The sequence below is a fragment of the Ptychodera flava genome, chromosome 12, assembly GCF_041260155.1.
Source record: "Ptychodera flava strain L36383 chromosome 12, AS_Pfla_20210202, whole genome shotgun sequence".
In the NCBI taxonomy this organism is placed as follows: domain Eukaryota; kingdom Metazoa; phylum Hemichordata; class Enteropneusta; family Ptychoderidae; genus Ptychodera; species Ptychodera flava.
In genome coordinates, this window is record NC_091939.1 from 24468563 (window position 1) to 24492242 (window position 23680).

The 23680-nt window shown below is 37.2% G+C and overlaps 2 long non-coding RNA genes across 2 annotated transcripts; both read right to left on the minus strand.

Annotated features, from left to right (window-relative positions):
• Positions 1-3839: 3839 nt before the first annotated feature.
• Positions 3840-7705, minus strand: LOC139146114 (uncharacterized). The gene is made up of 3 exons (XR_011555084.1): positions 7583-7705; positions 5437-5597; positions 3840-3909 (listed from the first exon to the last, which is right to left on the minus strand). It is a non-coding gene; the product is annotated as an uncharacterized lncRNA (long non-coding RNA).
• Positions 7706-9216: 1511 nt separating this feature from the next.
• Positions 9217-12579, minus strand: LOC139146116 (uncharacterized). The gene is made up of 3 exons (XR_011555085.1): positions 12487-12579; positions 12011-12287; positions 9217-10277 (listed from the first exon to the last, which is right to left on the minus strand). It is a non-coding gene; the product is annotated as an uncharacterized lncRNA (long non-coding RNA).
• Between the last annotated feature and the right edge of the window lie 11101 nt (positions 12580-23680).

Genomic DNA, 23680 nt, shown 5'->3' on the forward strand with positions numbered 1-23680 from the left:
CATAATTCTATTTAATGACTGTTTCAAAATGTTCATTCAGGGATACAAAACTGTTGATTTGTGTAGACCGATTGACTCTGCTTTCTACTTACAGTCTTCCATCACAATAAAATCACAAGTTATAAATTTTTAGTTATTTATAACATTTGACAATCACGAAGAATAGAATTAGCAATTTCTTTCCTGTACAGTGTGGAGCTTGTTTGTGTCTCAAAATTATGGTAAACTATAACAAGTGTGGTTGTTTAACGTACTTTATGATGTTGATATCATTAAGTATACAGAGAGAAATGTCGTTTCATCGATGATGATGATGATAATAATAATAATAATCATAATCATAATCATAATCATAACAGTAGTAACAAAAATCAGAAAGCAGCGACTTGAGAAAATATGATATTACGCCATGGCTCCAATCCTTACGTACTACCGCCGCCTATCTTAGTATTTTCCCTTACTTTCGTTTAAGTTGGCCGATTCCTTCTATCAGTTGTGGCGGCCTCTGGTGTTGTAATTTGCACATTACCTGGCGATAAATTGGTTGGTTGTGATCGTTCAGTCATGTTGTAGTCCTATTACTGGGTAAAAATCTTTTTTGCTCTTAAGGCTTTGGTCTATCTCTTTTGTATCTGGTATTGCAGTTTCTATATCATCTTTCTTTTAGTACAAGGCAGAAACTAGATCGAACTCATTAACGCTTTGTCGTGAACTAAACTTTACGTCATATATGCCTAGTCCTATTGGAAGACTAGTTTGATAAATTTTTTGATAATGTTTTCGGTAATTAAATTGAAGCAACGGGCGAGATGGTAGAACGACATGACCTATGTTAGTTTTGAGTGATAACTTTGAAGTCAGAAACATGTATACAGCCTGAGACTTTTCTCTAACATGGAAATGTCTCAGTGTATATTATTAAATAGTTTGGTCGGACTTCATATTCAAGGAATCCCTTCATTGTGACACTCAATCATACGATGGAGTATCTTCCTATAAATTCACATCAATTACTTTACATTTATAACATCACACATTAAACAAAATAAGCAGGTTGTAAAACGTTTCGACATCTACTAATCTTTGAAATTCTTACTGGAAAATTACACACATTTCAGCGAAGTATCAAAACGAAACAACTCAATTTGTGCAGACAAATTCTACCTGTCATCCTTAGAAAACCGCAATCACACTATATACACTGTATATACACTGTATACACTGTAAGACTAAAGATAAGATATAAAAGTAAGCTACCAGTTACTTCATTCTAAAAAGCGTCTTATATGCAGCGAAAATATCAGGTATCTCACCAATAATAACAACCCAGAATCCATTTTACGATTGAAAATTGACGTATCGAAGGAGTGATCATGACTCGTTGAGGAATACTACTAAAACAGGCAAATCATTGACAATGAAAATATGGAATGATATGTCAAGGATTGCAGCCCAGAAACAGGCAAATCATTGACAATGAAAATATGGAATGATATGTCAAGGATTGCAGCCCAGAAACAGGCAAATCATTGACAATGAAAATATGGAATGATATGTCAAGGATTGCAGCCCAGAAACAGGCAAATCATTGACAATGAAAATATGGAATGATATGTCAAGGATTGCAGCCCAGAAACAGGCAAATCATTGACAGTGAAAATATGGAATGATATGTCAAGGATTGCAGCCCAGAAACAGGCAAATCATTGACAGTGAAATATGGAATGATATGTCAAGGATTGCAGCCCAGAAACAGGCAAATCATTGACAGTGAAAATATGGAATGATATGTCAAGGATTGCAGCCCAGAAACAGGCAAATCATTGACAATGGAAACATGGAATGATATGTCAAGGATTGCAGCCCAGAAACAGGCAAATCATTGACAATGGAAATATGGAATGATATATCAATGATTGCAGCCCAGAACAGGCAATCATTGACAATGAAAATATGGAATGATATGTCAAGGATTGCAGCCCAGAAACAGGCAAATCATTGACAATGGAAATATGGAATGATATATCAATGATTGCAGCCAGAAACAGGCAAATCATTGACAATGAAAATATGGAATGATATGTCAAGGATTGCAGCCCAGAAACAGGCAAATCATTGACAATGAAAATATGGAATGATATGTCAATGATTGCAGCCCAGAAACAGGCAAATCATTGACAATGAAAATATGGAATGATATGTCAATGATTGCAGCCCAGAAACAGGCAAATCATTGACAATGAAAATATGGAATGATATGTCAAGGATTGCAGCCCAGAAACAGGCAAATCATTGACAATGAAAATATGGAATGATATGTCAATGATTGCAGCCCAGAAACAGGCAAATCATTGACAATGAAAATATGGAATGATATATCAATGATTGCAGCCCAGAAACAGGCAAATCATTGACAATGAAAATATGGAATGATATGTCAAGGATTGCAGCCCAGAAACAGGCAAATCATTGACAATGAAAATATGGAATGATTTGTCAAGGATTGCAGCCCAGAAACAGGCAAATCATTGACAATGAAAATATGGAATGATATGTCAAGGATTGCAGCCCAGAAACAGGCAAATCATTGACAATGAAAATATGGAATGATTTGTCAAGGATTGCAGCCCAGAAACAGGCAAATCATTGACAATGAAAATATGGAATGATATGTCAAGGATTACAGAATAAAGTTCATTTATTTGTAGACGTATACGATGACTTCAATTAAAAAAGAATATACGTGACGTTGTTTCCGAGATAACACAAGAGTACTGTTGTTGACATCAATTTTTACAGAGGTAAAGCGTTTTTTTTGCACGCCATTCTCACTTATACACACTTGCGGTCAATATTTGAAAGTAATAAATTTTTCAAAAAATTTCTAACTCTGATGATTTTTTTTGCACATTCTGATCATATGCGCTTGACGCCGTGGTCTTTCAGCTAAAAACTGCGATGTACTCTGCTATCTCGGGATAAGTGTGATGCACTTTCAATAGAGCCAACATTGCACCGACTAGTAATGGGTGATGAAATATGTGATTTTACATTGGATAAATCGGAGAAATCCAAAGGGACCCCATCGGACATATTCTCATTGACCAATGATATATTTATAAGCATTTCTTCAAGTCCCTCCATTTTTTCAACGAGTGATATAGCGTACCTATGCGGCACGCCATTAGTCATGTGTGAAATATCCGATAGATATTTCGTGATATAAATATCATCCGATAGCTGTTTTGTAAGAAGTGATCCTCCAGCTGACAACTTATTTGCTAATTGTTTTTTAAAGATTTCGTATTCTTTCTATCACCATGAGAGCATAACTTTGTGACACGGCAGTTTGTCCCGGTGTGCAGTTTAACTCGTTGATATCCATGTAGAATCCTTGTAGAATCCTGTCGCGCTAAGCCATGGCTCTTCTTTTTACTTTTTTTCATTCTGAACTTGCAACTTTTCAACTTTGTGTATTCTTTTGTTCGAGGTTTCCATTTCTTCTCTGTAAGATAAAGTTTTGTACTCAATATCGTATTTGGTTCATCGGCGTACTGTCACAACACAAGCAAATGTGCACAGCTGTAAGGTCTTCACCTGTGATTTACAATGCGTTGTATAAATTCGTTCCATTTCATATGTTGACCATTGTTGACTCATCAACACATGAAACTGAGAACATAAACGTGATATTTGTAGATTAAGTAAAGACATAATGCAACTGAGTGTTAGACCGATAGAACACATCATTTCTTTAGTTATTTGTTGTCGAGCAATGGCGAATATGATATTCATCAGCGCTATAAATACCCTGTGTTTAGTGTAGTAGACCTACTGACCTTTTCCGCAGAGGCAGCTGTGACATCCATATGAGCTTACCATCGTGACCGTTATCGCTAGCAACAACAACTGAAAGAAAAGTGCTACATGGTTACAGAAGCTTTGCAACAGTTGCTTCACGTCTTGCATTGGCAGCAGAATGTTGTTCATTATGCCTTCATTTAAATAGAGGGCTACCCGTGAAAAAAAGGGAATCATGGTGATTATTTTTGTGTACAGCCGTAGGACTGTAGGTCAGGGCCAATCAAATAAAAGTGGAATTCCAGACAACCCAGGCAAATGCACAGCTCCTCATCTTCGCTTGCCATTTCTTGTTCGAGCAGCCCAAATGCTCACGGAAATCAGATATTAGTGGCCCGAGAGGGATACTCCTGATATTTTCATACTGGGTGTGCCGCCTAAGTTGAGAACATTTACCCATGTATATTCCCAAAATATGACCCATTGTTAGGGATTTGCTGACACACACCCGTACAGCCTTTCTATGGTAGTACCCCCCCCCCCCCCCCCAGGATAAGTGGGAGATAGTAGTCAAATAACAACCCGTGCGAGCGGACCATGACAGGCGCGCGAGTTTGTGACACGTGTGACGCCAGTTCGCGTGGCCTGTGTAGCATTTTTTGCCTAATTCATTATAACAGCTTCGCGAAACGACCTGTAAGGCACCTGTTACTTAGTAACGGATGTGTCGTGGTTTTCCATGCGATTGTGAAAGATATTTGTGTGTTTTCGTGGGTTACTTTCCAGGCCCATATGTAGAAAAATATAATTTACAATTTACAGCTACGGAGGATGGACAGTCGCGTATACATTACGTTTACTTTTTTGTTCTTCGCACACAAGTTTTGTAAATAACATCGTGAATGAAAAGAACCGACTTATTTGAGTGTTGGGATAGAACACGGAACTGAGAATTCTCGCGAGTCAGACCATAATTTCCCTTAAGCTGTTGCCGTAAAGAGGCTTTAAGTTTACGACGACGAGAGCTGAGGTGCCGAAATACCGTAATATCATGTTGATGATATCTGAACAGTTTAGTGTCGGTTAATACTGAACACTCCGCTGACTCCGTGTAGACGAAATATGATACAATGAATGCAGACGAATGCTGATCAGTTTTTTGTAAAGCAGCCACTACGACATTTGTGTCAGACAGAAGCGTCTATCGAATACTAGTTTTTACTTTGTCATATGCAAGTTTGATGAAAACATATTTACATAAAATAAAAACACTGAGTCATGGATACCATACAACATATTGCCTTTCATGTCATGATTACGAGTACCAGAATCAAAATTATACAGAAAATTCAACATATCACTGCCTAGCCTGCTGTATATATATATGAAGGAAGCCGGGACTAATTATCTTCATCCTTAATCAAATTCAGTCTCTACAATCATGACAATAAGTAATTTTAACCCTTTCGTTGTGTATTCTATCAAACACTCAAATGTATTTCTTAGTGTCTTCACTCCGATTTCAAGGGTCATGTCGTGTAAAAGTTAAAGGGCGTGCATTTCTTAGAAGTGAATAACCTTGAAGTAAGTCTTGTCTTTCACAAAAACAGACTTCTATCATGGGACACTACATACCACTATTTATCCTTGTATGTCCATAAAACAGACTGGTATCTGTCTGCATACATGGTTTGTCCAGCTAGAGTGCTCTCCCAATTAACTTCAGTCTCCACACCATACTTGTGTGTTCTATGCAAACACTCGAATAAGTCGGTTCTTCATATCTACAGTGTTATCTACAAAACAGTAAACGTAATGGTTACACACAGTTACGAGTGTAGTGATACATAGCGGCCGCCGCGTAGTATGCATAGAATAAAGGGCGGCGGCCGCTATGTATCACTACACTCGTAACTGTGTGGTTACTCTATTGTCCATCGTCCATCCTCTGTTGCTGAGTTTCTATCTGTGCGGTAGGCTTTCATCTGATAATAATGTGTCATAGACTTCTGACTCATAGTTGAAGACACTGCACCAAAGTTGACCTGTTTAGGTATTGATTAATATCTACAATAAGTTGCAAATTTGTAGACGGTGCTTGTATAACCAATAGTAGGTAAGGAATTTCTTCAATTATTGTTTACTTTTATTTCATTGACATTTCATGTATTTGTCAATACGACTGACCTGTAAGGTCAGCGGTATTTTTTAAGGACATAGTTTCTATGATTAGTGAATTTTTACGTTTAACCACTCATTTTTCTGTCATTACTTATCTTTCAAATTAAATAATACATTTGCATATGTAAATTTTTCATCCTATTTTGTCATTTTTTCAAAGATTTTTCTTTGATTTCACCGAGTAGCTTTAACATTTAATAGGTATGTTACTCAAGATTTGTACACATTTACATATATGGTTTAAATTATTGAAATCTAAAGCTAACGTTGCCAGTGTTAGTCAGAAAATATGTATCTTACTGCAACTGCTTCTATTACAGCTTTCATTTTTTGGTTTGTAAATGTCTTCACGGTTTTCGTATCCTGACCTAAATGATAGCGAACATTGACAGTATAAATTTATACTTCTGCACACTGAGGAGAAAAACATTTACTTGTCCAAAAATGTTCAAATGAGCTTGAAAATGTGAAACAATAGCATTAGTCAGGTAGCTCTGATATTTAATCCATAATTACCGAAGGTAGAATCTGATATTGTTTACCAAATTTTATTTGAAATTTCATTTGTAAGTCCCCCAGACGTGTATAATCAAATCATTACGAAATGAGAACAAATGCAACTTGTAGAATGTTTTTGTGTCGTCAGAAAAAAACAAATCTGTTCAAAAATGAAACTGAGCATTCCCATTGGAAATGTCCTTTGCTCCTTTTGCTGTGCTGAAATATTTATACTACACAATGAACTTGCTTTATGTGAAATTCTTCTCTGAAATTGTTTGATAGCAATCAAAGTGGTAGTTGCTAGGGATTGCCTTATTCAGTTGCTTAAAATGATTACGGAATTTGCATATGCAAATTTGTAGCTAAATTTCTTTGTATTGGTCTGATGGCTCTTAAATTTGATGTGCTGTTGACATTAGCATGAATTTGCATATATGATATATTTCATTTGTCATAATTGATAAATATACTATTTCAGGAATCTTTGCTAGATGTTAAATGCTGTACATCGTTTCCATTCATTGCGCGGATCGCCGAGCTATATCGGCCGCAAGTTAGGTTGACGTTGAGTGATCACTCATTCTGTAATTTGCATGTGATCTGCGTAGGGCAATAAGCGCGGGAAATCCAGCGCTGCGCTTTCATGACCTGTGACAAAACTTTATCAACGTTTACTATATATCTATTTTACTCTTCAAATTTATGGACATGTTTCCAGCATGCTCGGATTCAACTCAGATTTTAAATACATAGCTGATGTCTAGTGTAACATGATGCACGATGCGCATCGTTCACGTTTAAATTGTTTGAAATGCAACGATTAGAGACCAATTGAAATGCAAAACATGGTACAAACTTAAAGCAGCGTAAAGCTAAGAAAGTTTGCGATGGGGCGTCATCTTCATTTGCGTGCCTTTTAACCAATTCTAGCAAACTTTAAACACTCGAGCTAAACAGTTGGATAATATGTCGACATAAAGTAAGGGCGTTCCTTGGTTAAAGATAATTTTAAAACACAAAGCAACAATAGTATTTGATTCAAAGTAGGCGTGTGATTGTCATTTTAAACTTTACAGTATTCGTCGCTACCAAAACTTACCTCCTTTTTCAGGCAATCTTCCCGTTGTTTGACTTTTCCAAAGTGAACAGACAAAGAGTAGGAACGTCCTGACACGCCGTTGCTATTCGTGGAATTTCGCGTGTTCCGTCAACGCATGCGTTGAACATGTGTTTTCCCTCCATCCCTTCCTGAACAGACTGAGAGTTGAACCAAGGTCCCTCTATGACCGTGGTTGAAATTAAAATAAACAATTCTGTTCTCCGGAGGAAATTCAATCGTGCACGGCAGTTAAGCATTAAGAGTGACTCTATGAGCACTGGTCTGGCCCCTTCTACCGTAACAAGATAGTCAAAGCAAAACACTTCACATAGAGTCTGGTTGATAGCATACATAAATTAAGTTTGGTTGGGAAAACGCGTGTTAAAATCAATTTCAAAAAGTAAACTCACAGAGCAATGCAATGCTTCCGGCCAATTCAATACGGCGTAAGAGGCCTTTGATAATTAAAACACGAACGTAAAAACCGTCACGGAACTCTTTACATTCTGATACGTTATCTTTGTCTGCATGTAGGGTGCGCCAAGTCACACTTATTGTACTCTATGGCTTGAAACCATGGAAACCATGTGTATGCATGATAATTTGTACTAATTCTCGGTTCGGAGTTTGTTTGAAGAGTGTATTGTTCAAAACCAATTTAATCAGTTTATGATATTTTTGAGAAGTTCAGATCACAATGCCATCGTCTAATGAAACGAGAGAAACTCATTGTTTATTTAGAGAAAAAGAAAAGAAGGGAAGAACTAAATGAATGCATAAAAAATGAATCTAGCTGTAAACTTCCGATGGCATTACTGTTTTTTCGAACATGCAAACAAACTCTGTAATGACAAAATGTTAGAAACTATCCTAAACTAATCTGAAAAAGTTTAACGATCATTATACATGTAACAAGAAATGTCTCGTAAACCAAAGAAGACAGACTATGCGGACCACATACTAAAGTGGTTTAAAAGTCTACATAAGAGCAGTGTTCTCCTGTACACATCCATTCAATGTTTGAGAAATAAATAAGACTCAGTGACGGTATACCACGAGAGGTTTGGCCAATTCATCACGAAATGTACATATGTGCACGAACGATAGTGAACTGGTCAAAATTGAGTGGTATACTCGCTGCTGGTGTAGTTTATTAATGTTGTGTCATAATATTAAATTGAAATTTGGAATGAAACGTCAAAAAGGGGATTTCTCTAGCTGAGAGCTCTTGCATTTTCCAAATGTGTTATATTGCGAATATGTCATGGATATTTACCGTCTCGACCAATCAGATCGTAGTATTTGCGCCATTAATACACAGTTATAATGTTATTCTTGATACTATAGTGTGATCTTCTGTTGATTTACGAGTATACGACCGTAGGATTTTTTCACAATCGGTTTGATTGACCTATGACATTAATATTTCACTTCAGATAGATAGATAGATAGATAGATAGATAGATAGATTGATTGATAGATAGATAGATAACTTTATTGCCATTATACACACGCATGTACATTAGGAAATTGTTGTGCTGTCGTTACACAAAACAAAACAACAATATATATTACATGTAACTAAATCACTTTAAAAACCGACAATAAAACCAAAAAGTAATTCGAAGGAGCCATGAGTAAAACATAATATAAAATCTTATAGATACAGGTAATAAAAATGCAATTGCAAATTAAAAATTGCGATCTGAAAGTATTTGAACAGCACGTGGATAAAAACTATTACTATTGCGGTATTCACTTTAAAGGACCAATAGCGCCGTCCAGAGGGGAGTAATTGAAATAAATCATGTTGCTGGACCAAAAGAATACAGTGAAGAACAGTTTCCGTGAAAGATAATTCTAATGCATGAGTTCATGGTTCTTAAAGTTCTAGTTCCGTTTCGAACGCAGGATCTTGTTGAGAAGAAATCGCAATATCAGCACACAAAGAGTGAAATCAGTTTAGGTAACTACGAGGAAGTTCGGAAGTCATTCTTATGTATTCACTCCAAAGTCTAATATCATTTCTTTTTCGAGCAGGTAGCCCTCATTTGTTTTTGTTGTTGTTGCATTGTTCTGAATGGTCTGCTCGAGTAACATTACTTCACGCATGCGTCATGACCGAACTCTTCAAGAAGACTTGTTGAAGTGCTGATAGAATAATATACTAAATGTCTTTGTTGAACTAGCTTCGTGTGCACGTATTTCTAAATCAAGAAAATTTTGTTCTCATGTGCAGAATCTATTTATGGATCTTCAGCACATTTCAACCATACCGGTGCGTTTGATTGATCTGTTCCGTAGTTTTGTAGCAGTTCGGTACCTTCGTGGATCCGATACTTCGCTACAACCACCAGCCTCGCCTTCCCTTCTATTTCAACACTCACTCATCACCACAAAATTGCACGTGAAATGTGATGGTTCAGCCATGCACCATGATTAATGTCGATTTCCATGTAGTTTCTGTAATGACCGTCGTTACCATCAAAGTTGCATGGAACACACGAGATAATTATATCACCAATTATATCACAAACTACTTCAGAACCATCTTCGTGTGTTCGAAGTCTAGCATAGTTTGCAAATGAGTGTGAACTGCGAACATTCGCCAGTGCCTCTTGTCTTGTGCCTGACGACATGATGGATGGTGTCCTTGAGGTCATAACTTGGAATGTAAACAAATGGATTGTGTTTCCTGTATGTAGAAATTTCAATATAATTCTTATTAGACTTTCTTATATGTTAGGAAATGGCACAAAATGCATCGATGATTTACATCTGAGTTTTGTCGTATATCTCATGTATGCTGACATTTTAAGTTTATCGCAAACTTTACAAAAGTTTACAATTGTACTGTCAGTAGTGGGGCAATAAGCCATTAATCGTATAAAGTCGACACCAAGCGACCTTTACACTCCTTCATGCCGGCCTACGAAATATGTCACGATACAAAGCAGAGTATTTTTCTGTTGAAAAGTGAAGTCGAGATTCCTACTCAGGTCACTTGAAAAAATAACACAACCATATGGAAATTGAAAAATCTGACACATTGTATTTCAAGGTATGGAGAACTTTTACGTTGGTCTCTAAATGTTATTGCCTTTGATAGAGAATCGGGGTCAGAGCCGCTTCAGTGTGTTTTGATAACTCGTAGTTGACAGAAATGGGTTGTAAGTGCCAATGAAAATGATGCAGAATCTGAAACATAGGATCCAGCACCCTCAAATGCTCTTTCCCGTACATATTCGTCAATGTCAGCGCTAGCACCGTGGCAACAATTCAGTTGAATTTATAGGAAGGTGTTAAAAATCAAGCCAGTATCTTAACATTGCAACATATTGGTGTTCAATGTGCCTAAACAAATTCACACGGTACGGAGGTTTGAACAATAAAATAAATTACAGCGGTTTTGAAATTGCATCATGGCCAAAACGAACGCACAAGACGCATATGCACTTTTAATTTTATTACATTTGCATATGCGTCTTGTGCATTCGTTTTGGCCATGATGCAATTTCAAAACCGCTGTAATTTATTTCATTGTTCAAACCTCCGTACCGCTTGGAAATTGTTATGGCACATTGAACACCATATATGTTGCACTGTGGCTTAGAAATCCTCACAGTTTGCAACTGGCCGGCATATCACATAAATTAGCTCCACGGATTCGGATTCCTTCAGGATGTTTGTATGTGTTTAACATGATGCCACTTTTCCATAGTCGTTTGTTTTTCGACAAGTGGTTTAAAAACTCATTCAAATTATGTCGTTCATTCATTAAAGGTGAAATCAAACTGATAAGGAGCAAATTTTCTTTTTTAAATCGTAAGTGACGGGGTAAATCACTACCTATATAAACAACGCTAAAAGAAATGTTGGTTTGTCTTTTGAAATGTTGAAACCAGTCAACATAATTATTTGGAGCTGCTATGGAGTTGCTTTTACAACCTGAAAATTAGGCCACTAGTTTCCATCTTATATATCTGCGTAAAAATTCGGTGGCATCTTTCTCTTTCGCAATTTTTCACAATTATCTTTAAAATATGGTCGTTTAAGCAGAATTTCTGAAGAATTTATCAGCAAATTGTAACAAAATATTTACAACGGTACTTCAATTTAATTTTTTCAATGAAATGACCACCACAGGGTGTGTTATATTTCCGTCCCTTTGGAAATCGCACTGTCTTGCATTTTACTACACAAGTCGATATCACCACTTATATTGACCAATGTTGTACATTTATCAAACACTGCAAACTTTTGAAAGTCGCCTCTCTCAATGCCGAGAAACAATCTAATTTGGTACATAGATTTTGGGAACGATCGATATCAGTGTGAAACACATTTGTCACTATCAAATGTACGTGGTACGACTGAAAGCAAAGTCCAAATAAAGAGCACCAATGTTTGAAATGTGCGGTCACTCACAAAACTGTACGATTTCCACAAACACAGAAACCATAAGTCCACGTCAGTAATATGGGCTTCTAATTAATCTCAACAGTCTTTCCTTCCAGCGATGATACTGGTTTCTTTATGATTGTCGTCTGATGATGACCACATCTCGGTAATACCTGTGTGTTCTTCGGTGATATTTTCATTGCTTACATCAGTGGATGAAATTCCACTTGACAACAGTCTCCTTGGTACAACAGCTTTTTTCTTTATGTCGAGTGTTTGCGTTATTTAGCGAGTGACTTGGTATCTGCAAGAAACGTGTCATGTTAGTGTATACATATATCGATTTCTCTCAAAAAGTAAATTAATTAATCATGTTAACAGTGAATTAAAAAGAACTCCACACGGCGAATTGCATGATTCAAAGATTGCAAGGTACATTCGCAGCGTCTTACATATATGTATACTTTTGCACAAACATAATGATTTTCGATTTTGAAAGATACCTTCACTGCTGCTTGCCTCATCAGCATTAATATCGCTGAACGATGTTGTGGAGTTAGATGAAATGTCTGAGAACTCTTCTTTATTTCTTTTACGAAAGGATCCCTGTTCTGCGCGTTTTTGGTGACGTTAAAGAACAGAAATATGTGATTACTATAGGTACTGTAAGTAATAGTCTCCTGTTACAATGGTCGCATTTTCGATATGTTTCGTTATTCCTCGGATCCCTCAGTTTCGCGCCCATTCGTTTCATGACATTCAGTTCTGGAAAACAAACATATTGAATGCGTCTGAATTATGTGATTATTTTCTATATGTTTACACTATCGAGGTATAATATAGTATACTTTGGTCTCCTATATGACCGCTTTGTGCGAGATATACTTATCGACAGTATACACGTAGCTCTAAAGTCACTATAGCAACAACGATTTAGAACGGAAACAGGCCTTCGCAGCAGGTATGTTAGCTTTAACTCTAAACAAGCTTTTTAAGTCGCTCGATTTGGCAACTTTCTCAACATATAACAAGATGCCGATCTTATACTTTTATAATTAACTAAATTGACTTTTTTCGCTGGAACTGAGACGGGGACGCTTGAAAAATGACCATGTAAATGTTTTGACGTGTGCGTCAGCTGTAAAAGTTAATGGGGTCTAATTATAATAATGTCAACACAGTTTCACTTTTCGTTTTTGTAAATCGAAGTCAATATCGGAAGCCATAAGTAAGCCAATGAGTAAGCCTGGTTTTATCAAGCAGATTGGCATCATTCACTAAAGTTCCCTGCATTTAAGAGTATATTCCCTGAAGTTCCCTGCATTTAAGAGGACACGTGACTGTGTATAAGAACTATATCAGCTGCATCTGTAGATATAGTCAAGGTCGGAATTCTAGCTGTCTCATTTTGGCTCAACACTCAGAACATTTCAATATTATAATTGCATAACGCAGTAATACCATGGATCAAATAACGGTATCATTCGACTAGGGACTGTAGCTCAATGAAATGGCATATCAAAATTGATAGAAAGTATAATTTTGGTAATCACGCAAAGTACACAGCATGTACAGTGATGAAGGCTTCAAATTGTTATCTCTGAATTTTGAGTGCAACTAACAGCTAGCCCCTCCCAGGAAACTGTTTGGATTAACCAGTTAAAATTGGAGGGAAAGTTACATGCAGCCTATTCCATTCTCAGCCCACTGATTGGATGTGCTATGACCTACTTAGAAAGTGGAGGGAAATACGACTTCAGAACTAGATATCGATAGCTCTCGGCTTGGGAACAACATTATAGAAAAAACAGCGACTTTGTGTGTTCTTTTCATCTTAATAAGCTCCTTGCAAGTCACACAAGTTGAGAAATTCTGAACCTACATTAGTGCGATTCACAGAAATGTCGAATTCTACAAATGATAAACACGCAGTCGGGACCGAGGTTGCCTCTGTTAGTTCAGTAGCGACGAGACCTTAATGACTGATACTCGTTCAGTACAAAGTTCTGGAACAATCCTGTCGATACTTCTGATAACAGTTCATTATCATCAGGTAAGTCTGACAATTTAAATTGACACGTAAACTTTCCTGTCTAAGTTGAAGGCTATGCTAATGTCTGTTTTCTATGAAACCGCGGTCTTCGCAATCGTCAGACTTTTGATTGGCTTTTGTTGCTTATCTATCAGACAAAATTCAAAATGGATGTCCAAATACAATTTTGAACTTCCTCTTATATTGCAGAAAACGCGAACATTGGCAAAGACATATGATCCCGATTGCTGTACATGATGAAAACAAAAGACTGAAGCAGTTGAAGCGGAGAAAAAGCAGTTGATGGCAAAAATTCCGAGCGGCAAATCCCGGAGACGCAAACATAACATCCACGTTAGCTGTGAATGTGCGGTAAGGCAATCCTTTCCCGCCAATTTCTGCTCCACTGTACAAGTATTTGTTCACATATACAAACGGGTCAACATGTTATCACTGAGCACAAGAGTGAGACACACGTTGACTGATGATGGCCACCATGACCTTTCCCCTTAGAGTAAGGTTAATATCAAGAAGGAATGTAGAGAAACTGGTATGAGACATATGGCGAACTGTGCTATTTGTGACAGCGGTCATCTGATGGATACTGGAAAGCTGGAACATGTCATTGTAAAACAGTAATCTACTTCGTTCTATAAACCGGGTCTGAGCATGTTTCGTGATTCTAACAAAAGTGCAATTTGCTGGTAAAATAATACTCATGGAAAATTGTCAAAGACGGTAACTTTGCCTTAGCAGGTGTTTCGTGTTATTGCAAGATTTACATAACAAATATTGATATTGAGAGAGAGAGAGAGAGAGAGAGAGAGAGAGAGAGAGAGAGAGAGAGAGAGAGAGAGGAAATGGGATATGGGAGTATGCCTTTACGTTTCAGAAACCGTACTATTGAATCAATAATAAGAACACGATTGGAACTATTTCGGGATAATCGGATCTTCATATTTTTCAAATTTCTCAAAAGTGCCCTATAGCTGATTACAAATTACTCATAAAAACAAGTGTACATTTTTAAAGAAAAGCAGATTAGCTTACATTAGCTGATTAAACCGACATTCCTCATCCAATTATCACAAATTAGTTCCAATCGTGTTTAAGATAAATAATTTAACAATCTTACCTTTAAAACGTGTAGTAGTCATCAGCAAGAGCCACAACAAGTCCAAAATGCTGTACCTACTTAACGGACACCAAATTTGAATCTGTATTACGTCGGACTGCGTATGGGATGGCGAGGGCGTAGCCTACAAATTTTATCAAACCGTGATTGGTCGATGTGTGTGCATTTCAATGAGGCACGTTGTCTTCTCAAATCACGCCCACCAGCTTTGTTCATGTTCTCTACCATCACGCCTTACCGTGAGCCAAATTGGCAAACGGGGAGCGATAGTGACTGTTCATTATTGTTCTGTATGAAAATTTTAGTGCGACCTAAATGAAAATCCGTTGTACTCTTCGTTTTGTAGTTTTGAAACGAATTTGTTTCTTTGTGATGAAAAATGAGTGACGTTTCGTTGTTGTTTTGTTTGAAAATGGTTCAGCCTGTTTCGTTCTAAATTTGTTTTGCAGAGAGCAGTGAAGAAAAAGGAATTATATCACACAAAGACTTTACGGGCTTCGTTGAGAAAAGGTAAATGACCTACACTTCCTTTATTTTATTTTATTTTATTAATCTCGAACCAACAGGTTGCCCCAATAACAGGTTCGTTTGAAAATAAAAATATAATACAAAAACGAAAAATATTAACAGTTACAACGTAAACAAACAGACAGGAGAATTCACATAAGAAATAACCAAAAAACAGCAAACACAGCGAAAGACACACAGAAAAACATCCAGATAAAAGTAATCATTCAGAAAAAAGGATCTTACATAATCCATGACGAAAATTACTTAAGTTATTAAAAATATCTAAATTTTGCTTGTTACAGATAGAGTTAAAATATGTCTGAGATCGTGATAAAAATGAGTGTTTCAAGATATTCGTACGTGCTGACACTGGTCTAAAAAGAACAGCACGACGCAATGTAAAAGCAGGAACGTTAAAATGAATCTGTGCAAGGACATCTGGTACACTATAAACTGTGTGAAGGATTTTATAAAGAAAAAGAGTGTCTAACAATTTTCGCCTGTTCTCCAATGTGGGAAGGCGAAATTCATAACATAGGTTACTATACAGAGCCCTTGAGTAAGCCATCGATGAACGGAAACAAAGATACTTGATAAAGTTTATAGCAATATGTCAAATAACTAATGAAAAAATAATGAAATATCCACTTATTATTGCACGAAAACTCTTTCATATTAACTTATTATTATTCTCCGCTTTCAGTTTCATGAAAACTCATTGATATTAACTTATCATTATTCTCTGCTTTCAGTTTCAAATGAACCAGAAAATCGCGCTGTTATGAAGAAACTCATGGGAGAAATACGCTCAATCTATGAAGAGAAAGCGTGGAATGCTCAAGAAATTGAAGGTAGGCTGACTGAGTCCTCCAGACTAGCTAGGATTTTATCAATCCATTCAGCGATCAACAAAAATTAACCTGACTTTTCAGAAGACTTTGTCAATTACTATTTCCTTTACAAGTATCTAGTTCCCATTGATCACAAAAGTCTGTTTATCTTATTCAAACAACAGAGGCTGCTACACTTACTGGCGAACACGCAGCGATCAAATGACAAGGCAGAGAAGAGGAACTGAAGCTTGACACAGGGAAAAATGTGTCGTAATGAACGAATCAAAAGGGTAAGTCTTCTCACATGATAGTCTACAACTCTGTTGTATATGAGCGAACAATCTTGACTATCTTAATTTGTAAATCTCTAATGTCAGAGGTGTATATTAGAACAATATGATTTCTTTCATAAGAACGAACTTAATGACCGAATTTAGTTGGAACACACTCAGCACACCTGGCGATCATGGCTTAAAATCAAAAATACCTTTATTGTTGTTCAGAAACTAAAGTGCACAACTGAAGACCTAGGGATGACCGACTGGAAGGAAAAAAAGAAGAAAAAAATCAGCGCCATTCTTCAGCCAGAGTATCAGAGTTCTGAAGACGACGACAAAGACGCAATTCCATCAATGCCCGAAAGTGGATTCGGCTCTTCCCGAAGAGTCAGGAAACTGAAATGGCGGTCAAAAAAGTTGACAACTTACAAAAGAGCACTCGATAGCATTTTTTTAGAAAATATATCTCCTAAGCGCCGAGCATCAATGGCAACTATATCAAAACCTGACAATTATATGTCAGAAAGGCAGGTTCCAAAAGACGCACCTTCATGGGCTGTATCGAAAGATTATGATCAAATGTCTTACCTACAAGCATCAGATGAGAATGATAAATAGGTTCAAATATTTTGTTAGAAAGGTATCAAACCTATAAGTCTCTGTGCATATTTTGATGACCAAATAGAATATTAACACGACCACTTTTCTTTCCTTTCATAACTGAATGTTACGTACTGAAAGAATATATTTACAGTAATTTTTAAACTGTTTGACGTGAAATTGACTACCGTAAATGTTTTGATTAGTATGGAGAAAATCATTACAATTTAAGATTTCACTTGATGATATGTAAAGATACTCTTTTAGCACAGGCTGGTACAAGTGTGATAACATTGTTTGGGATTTAAAGCTGCGTTAACCACAGACAACGGAAACAAAGAAACCGAACAACTATGATATTATAATCCAAGCCGCACTTATCTAGATTTAAGTGTAAGAGTATATGCTAAAAAGTAATTGGATGCATGCAATATTGTAAAAGGACCATCCACCTCGAGCTGTGTGTTGAGCATCATGAACGAGCGCCGCTCGCGTTGATATGTTATATCCCTCTTGAACGATTCTCATGGTGGCGTGGTACTCAAACCTTAACTCACAGGAAGTCGGGCGTGTTCTCGTGACGTGTGCTTTTCCAACAGCTACAGCTAGAGTGTTTTGTGTATGTGTGGTGTATGTGTGTGTGTATGTGTGTGTACACACACACACACACACACACACACACACACACACACATTATCGTGAATTGTTGTTAATTGTAATTTTTTATGTATTTACAAATATGCAAAAATCGATAGAGGTTTACCAATATATAGAATGCGTTTTTGGCCATGTTCAAGACATTATCGCAATTGCAAATAAGATTCTTTTCTTGATTTTGTTAGGATTAAAGACTTAATGCTATTCATGTAAACATGTTATTCCTGTTTTTTCAAAGCATTTCCATGGAAAGTGACTTATAACTATTTTTCTAAATTTAAACGACGAACGGGATACTAATATGTAAATAACATTGTGATATTCGATATCAGATTAGTATTTTTTACCGAAATAGTGTTGCACTAAATTGCACTTACGACAGTTTCCATGGAAATGCAGAACTCAAACACACACACACAAATATGCCAGTTTAAATGCTCATTAAATGCGACAGTAAAGAATCCATTTATGGCAGCAGAATGCCGTAATGATGAACCATAAATTGGCGTAAATATCAATTATAGGTATACTTTATGCGACATTTTTGTGTTACATTTCCAATCAATACGCAGAAAATATGTAAAAATAAATTTGTCATATATCCGATATTTCAAGACGACATAAAAACATCGTAAATGTGACAACATTAGCACATATATTCCACATAAACGTAACATTTTTTGTATATATATGATTCATTTTGTGTTGTGTTTACGTAGACATATATAAGGTATTTGCGCGTTTGAAAACATTTCCGCCAATTCCATAAATTGTATAATTCCGCATAGCAGTCATTCCATAAATGACACATATACACATACCACAAGTTTGCTGGGATGTGTCATAAATAGGACATAAAGCATCAATTTGCGTCACGTTTCTTTAAATTTAGGTCTGCAGAAATGAGTTTTTTCACCCTGTGAAAATATGTCTAGCAACTTTTGTGGAGTTTGAGGCAGGGGTTCTTTATTTATAGTGAAATTGCTTAAACTCCTTAAATATTCAAATTACAGCAAATTTCTTTTGTTCTCGATGGTAGATGTCTAATATTTAGATGGGCATATTTAGATTTCTACCCTATAGTTATCCCTATATACCAAAAATCGGACATCCAGCTCTATTGGCTTGCTCAGAATTAGATATGCGCATAATTAATGAGGTACAATATGTGGTGTCATAAGGTGTCCCATCATACCAATATGAAGGGTGTAGCACTTGTGGTTACTGAGTTGTGGACAAATATATCTATTTGAGGTCAAAGGTCATTGAGGTCACGTGACATTTTGTCAAAATAATTGTATTGCTAAGTTATTCCTATATACCAAAAATCAGACCTCTAGCTCTATTGGCTCGCTCAAAATTAGATATGCGCATAATTAATGAGGTACAATATGTGGTGTCATAAGGTGTCTTATCATACCAAATATGAAGGATGTAGCACTTGTGGTTACTGAGTTGTGGACAAATATGTATATTTGAGGTCAAAGGTCACCAAGGTCACATGATATTTTGTCAAAATGTCTGAGATATCTGCGTGAACCAATGGACTCACTGATGGACTCACGGACGGATATGACCCAATCTATAAGCCCCCTGGACTTTATCCATGGGGACAAAAAACTGTGTCACTGCATCCTTTAGGCAATATGAATACGATGAGAAACTAAATTTTTATTTTTCTTGGCCTTATACATGGGAGTCTATGGAGAACTGCCTTATACATGGGAGTCTATGGAGGTGTAAACTAAAAAGTCCTCTAACACGGCCAATTTGATCGCATTGTGAAACAAATCGACGTGCATCTGTATGGGGTTGGGTACTATTCTTGTGCAAGGTTTGAAAGAAATTGACCAGGGCGTGTCTGAGATATCTGCGTGAACGGACGGACGTACGGACTGACATGACCAAACCTATAACTCCCCCAGGACTTCGTCCGTGGGCACTAAAAACAACGCAACAGTTATTACAGCTACACCGGCGGTAGATTCATATCCAGAGCCCCGTACGGTCTGCCGCCGTCGCTTGAAAACAATCTCATAAACCTGGCCATATGGGCAACTGTGTATGGGCAGCTGGATGCTTGACTTCCCGGAGAAGGCGAGCTGTCACGTTCAAGCTCAGGATTATTTGTCGATCAAATTTCAGTAAATTTACCTTACCTAGATGAAATTTTGTCTATAGGCTGAAATTTCGCCGAATTTTGACGAAATTGCATCGATTTTTCAGGTTCATATCCGACATTTTTGAGTTTTGAGTGCAGACAGAAATAAGTTTTGAGGCAACATGCACATGGCTGCGACCCCATGTTGACCCCGGTATCTGCTAAAGTGCGGGTTGCGGGCTGCGGGTTTTTAGAATTATGGCTAGATTTCTAATATATGTAATATGGCATTCAGTATATAAGAAATAAAACCTTTAGAATGTGTCTATTATCAATAATGATGATCAGGTCTATCGTACAGTATCCCTTTTCCTGCGAAGTCCATAGTTCACCATCAGGTCTGAAAGATGGTTAAAATTAATGAAACACTACTATATGGTGTATTTTAACGTAATACTGTATATTTGAAGGCTGTTGAAAACATCAATGCTGTAAACTTGATTTTTTGGACTACAGATGCTATAACAGACCAAACCAAATGGGTGAAAATACGTCATGTTTCTGAAAAAAATCAAAATCTGCTAAACTAAAAGCGGCGATTCCGAGGACCAATTCATCTATTCCGAGCTGCCTGGCCATTACAAATAATTAGGGATCTGAACCACTTTCTTTCTTGCCATGGATGTGAGTGAGAAATATACGTAATACCAGACTGACAAAAAAAATCGCGCCTCGGAAATGTCGCCACTTATCGCGGAATGAAAATTGTTACATTTCTAGTATCAGGCCATAGGAAGTAAATTCTTTGTAATGCATCCATTCACAATTCGGTTCCAGGGCAACTCATACAGAAAATTAAACAATGCCTAGTTAAATGCAATGCATAAGGAAAGATTTGACTTAAAAAAGCGTAGAAGTGATGTGTATTGTAAATGCTGTGTATTTTTCATGAAATCTTTAAAAAGAAAAAGCCGTACAACAAAGGACTAAGTTTACTTTGCCGTTTCGGTTCAAGCGAGGTCGCGACCTCAGAGAACGACATTCTGCTAACATTTTACGCGAGAATTTCAGTGGGAAAACACGCCGGTGCGTTGCCTTATTTTCAGGAATCGATCTAATAGGAATATTTTTGGATGAGTTTGTGTTCTGCAGCTCTCAATAATTTATCTCCTAATATCATGAACGTATGACTTGCACCTGCAGTATGATAGTCGCTCCATGCCGGTATGCCCCCTTCAAGCATTTGATCAAGCGTGACTTTGAAAAGTTTCCTAGGACTATAATCGTGTTCACCACAATAAATGAATTTCACTTTGTAATAGAATGTCCAAAATACAGAGCTTATCGAGATAGTCTATTTTCATCCACTAGTTTGTATAATCCTGGCTTTCTTGATTTGAATGATAGAGAAAAGTTCATGTATATCTTTACTCACGAAAACAAACTACCTCTTGCCAAATTTATTTCTTGTACGTTAGTTCCTCCCCCAGCAGCAGCTTCATCCAGTGTTTGCTGAGTTTTGTAATTTTTGCCTTACCGCACTCCTTGAGTGTGTTGTTGAGCAATAAAGTAAAGTAAAGTAATAAAATTATTTGAAACGGCATTGAAAACGATTTTGAAAATTGTGCTTTTATCGGCGGTTGAACTAAACTTAAGTGTGAGAAGGGGGAAAATGATATAAAAAAAAAAACATTTTTTCATGCCCGCAACCCGCAGCGCAGACGGCAACCCGCAACCCGCAAAATAGCGCATCCGGTTGACCCTAGCCCTGCGTACGATGCTATGTGCTACAGCTAACACACAGCATCGTACACAGGGCTAGCGAGAGAGTTGCCGACATCGACGGTTATTTACGAGAAGTGAATAAAAGACTGTCACTTTTGGAAGCGATCGAGTAGCTGAGGTAGGCTGGGATACGACTTGGGCCCAAGAACGCTGAATTTCGGCAGTAATTTGGCTTTTTACGTCAAGTCCCAAAATGGATTTGAAGTCACCGACCCTACGTACGGGTCTTTGCAGGGCTGTGGTGAGCGGGGCGATTAGCTGTAGCGGAACACACAGCATCGTACGCAGGGCTAGTTGACCCCAAGTGAAAATGTGTTCGCGATCAAATCTTCCTATGTTTTTTTCAGAATTTTCGACAAAATCATTGCTTCTTAAATCTTTTGTAAAATATAAAATACTAAAATAAAAATGCGATGTGCCATGTCTCCAGATTTCTAAAACATCGTTCGTTGACCGTTCGACGGAATACTCATTTCGCAAACTTGTGACGCAGTTGAAATTCAATACTGACCGCCAAATAATCTTAATGAGACGAGATCATTCTAGACATCCTCCAAATTATCCAACCATTCGCGTTAGAGTTCAGCTCGCTTAGAGTATCATAACATTCTTCGGCCTTCGTTTAGATCGATCCTAATCTCTCCCATTTAGGAAATAAATACACAAGCTACCTCGACAAAACTTCGTGCACCATCCAGGACCAAACGCACTACAAATCTGTCTTGACGTCATCATCTCCTTACATGGTAATCGGCATACCGTATTTTTTAGCAAAGGAGACACAGAATACGTCGGAGTATTCAGTTTCAAAACGTATTACATTGTGTGATGTTGTCAAAAAAAGGTAATGTTACTGCAGTGGTATAAATTACAAAACACAAAAGTTCAAATCAGTTTATTTTGGACTGGCTTTACCCAACATTTCATATTGTTTCTTATGCCAGATTTGACCACGTACTTACTGGCGACCCCTTTACATGCAAATTTTGTGTCAAATGGTGTGTTCTCCTGGAAAAACAAACGTACGATTTCTATATGAAGGAGGCGAAATTTGCCCTCAAAACTCGAAACCACCCCTTTATGGGGTGTACCTAGCTATTTTGAACGAGCTTCTCGAATCTGCAGCTCTATTTCGAAATGATGGTCTGGTTTTCTCAGCTCAAGGATAAGTGTTCTCCATCGCTTTGGGCATTACTATTCTCAACTGGGGGTACAGTTTCCAGTCATAATGTTTTTCATTGTGTCCGGGATATAAAACCTTTCCTTTTCAAACTTTCACTTTGATTAACACTAGTCCACATCTTGTCAGTGATTACACATGTTTCAAGTTTAAATGTTAAATTCTGGTCTCGAGCCCTCCTGTTCGACCAAACTGAAATTACCCCTCCCACTTTGGCTCGTCCAGTGGGTGTAGCAAGGTCGTGCCATCGCTTAGGAAACGGAGGGTGCATTAATTGTTGCATTTCGATGCACATTTTGATTATATTCAGAAGATTTTGTGGCAAAAACTCAGATAGAGAAGCATTTATATTCACATCTCACTTATTCATGACTGGCTGAGAGCAGCACTTCCATTAAGTTAGCATCATTACGCCATTTATTATGCCAAGAAAGATGAAGCCAAGACATTTTGCCCTCCCTGGTCTCAGCCAGAAATGGTTATACCTTACAGAGTTTTTTCCCACGGAATGAAAACAAATGTACTTGGGCTGAGGCCCAAGTACAATAAATGAAAAATTTATATAGTGCCATATATCCCAAAAAAA